Consider the following 2,480-nt stretch of genomic DNA (forward strand, 5'->3'; position numbering starts at 1 on the left):
TTTTTATAAGAAAAATAATTTACATGTTTGAAATACAATATTCTGTATTGGAAATGACAGAAAATGTAATATTTATATTTTTTTCTCTTTTTTGTATTGCGAAACCTAATTATAATATCACCTATATTTAGTATAGCTCACTCTTGAGTGACCTCAAATTATTGATAAGAGGAAAACTTGATGGAGGAAATTCAAAAACTACGTAATCTAAGCAATTAAAATAAAAAAACGAGTTTACGGCAATAAATCGAGAGGGGCAAAAGTATAAATAATCTATGAAAAATATTAACTGCGCACAAATTACTTAACCGAAGTATCGATAACGTCCGCAAAAGTGTAAGTACAACTGTAAAAAAGAAGCTCAGACCACTTGTTCGTCAGCCTCGGCTTCGTTACGGCCAACAATTATACGTGATCCGAGGCTTTTCTTATTTTACTCGCCCAGATATGTGATATATTATTAATATAAGTTATATATTTATAAACATTACTTTCAAATATTTAAATAATTTTTTTGTTATTTCTTATAAAATTTATGATATATTTAAAACAATAAACTTTTTGTTATTGTATGCTGTCAGTAAAAATATTAAATTTAAAAAAGATATATTTATAGTTGCGATGTTTTCTTTCATACACATAAATGGTGGAGTTAATTATGGAGAAATAAATTTATATTTATTATAAATAAACAATATATGCATTGTAAATAATCAAATATTCTTGGCACACCAAATATTAATACTTAAGATACTAGTGTTTGAGCGTAGCACTAACTTATTAATTACTAAAATCCTTCACTGTTAACGCAACTTTAGATAGATTAATAGTTAAGATATTGATATTTGAATGAACAAGTAGAATTCTTAAGTTGAAATTAATTATTTAAATAGTTCCATTGAAAATATATTACATTAAATAAAAAATAAAAAATCAATACAGGACAGTATAAGCACAAGTCGGGCCATAGCCGCACAATGAAAGCAGAAAAGAAGAAGCAGTTGCGATATTAAGGCAAAAAGTGTAAAAGGCCGTACATGTGGCTATACACTAAAACAATTAAAAAAAAAAAAAAAAAAAAAAAAAAAAAAAAAAAAAAAAAATTTAATTTAATTAATTTATTTTTTTAATATTTCAAAATTTGAATAGTTTAAAGTTCATTAAATATGGTAACATTAAAGTTATTATATCTTCCCATCATCAATATCATTGATTAACTATCATTATTATTTAACGGCTTAATATCACGTATTTTTCTGGAAGTACACTAAGTATTTTTTCTATTGTACGTTATGTGAAGACAGTTCTATTTTTTACAAAAAACATTTTGATGATTTTTCGAATCTACTCTATAATTTAACAGAAATATTTTATCAAAATAATTATTTTATTTTTCCAGAAAAAAAAAAAAATCAAAATGTCACGAATTATTTTATTATTATCAATAATTTTAATCATCGGCTGCATCAATGCTGAGGAATCATGTCAAGGCCAGTGGGTAAATAACAATAATTACACAGTTCCACAACAATAAAAAAGATGTATGCGCTAATAAGGGTCGGGCTATATTTCTCTTACGCATTTTTTTCCGCTGAACACGAATTTGAAGTCAGATTTGGGGGTCGATATAAAAAATATTTTTAAAAACCCATAAAAACTATGTTTTAGTAACTTTATCTCATAGCTCTTAAATTTAAAGTTTTTCCGTTTGTTTCTCTCGGTAACATGCACTAGTACTTACAAATATCTATTTTCTCATCATCCGGGGCCGTTCCGAGATCATACGCGGGTAAAAAAATATTTGAATTTTTCGTTTTCACACAATCGGTGCAAATGTTTGATCTCAAAAAAAAAAAAAAAAAAAAAAAAAAAAAAAAAAAAAACTTTAGACTTTTTGTTAGTTCTGGCGATCCTTGTGGTTGTGAATGTGATGAGTGTTCTGGAAACTTTAAACGCAACTGTCGCCAGTCAACTAATAGAATCGAAACTTTTAAACCAATAAATGTCTATTTCATCTTAAATTTGATAATAAATTAATATCATAATTGACTATTTTCAGTGTTCTTGGGGTTATTCTTGTGGCTGCCCGGGTTTTCTATGTACCGAAATTGTAAACGGTTTTTGCACAAACAAAGGTAGTCCATTTAAAAATGGAGGTCCATAAAATATATTTTTCCAGAAAGGAGTATTGGTTTTATTAAAAGTTCGTCTTGGGAAAATTGTAATATTGGCCTTATTCAATTATAATAAATATAATTATAATCATATATGATAATCTATTGTAGTAATTATTTACGAACCTTAAAAGAAAAAAATAAATTTGGAGCTTTGGGAATATATGAAAATTGGAAAATTTCTGTCATTTTTCCTCACTTTTGAATGTATATTAGCCATTATTTTTCTTTGATTCCCGAACACAATTCTCTTCTCTATTACCTCATATTCAATGACTTCAAATAAATTAATCATCTTCCTACTAT

At 26.5% G+C, this 2,480-nt stretch overlaps 1 long non-coding RNA gene across 1 annotated transcript; it reads left to right on the top strand.

Annotated features, from left to right (window-relative positions):
• The first annotated feature begins 308 nt into the window (after positions 1 to 308).
• LOC128667308 (uncharacterized) lies at positions 309 to 2,226 on the top strand. The gene is made up of 3 exons (XR_008403328.1): positions 309 to 336; positions 1,400 to 1,498; positions 2,060 to 2,226. It is a non-coding gene; the product is annotated as an uncharacterized LOC128667308 (long non-coding RNA).
• Positions 2,227 to 2,480: the final 254 nt, after the last annotated feature.

This window comes from Microplitis demolitor, chromosome 2 (assembly GCF_026212275.2).
Source record: "Microplitis demolitor isolate Queensland-Clemson2020A chromosome 2, iyMicDemo2.1a, whole genome shotgun sequence".
In the NCBI taxonomy this organism is placed as follows: Eukaryota; Metazoa; Arthropoda; class Insecta; order Hymenoptera; family Braconidae; genus Microplitis; species Microplitis demolitor.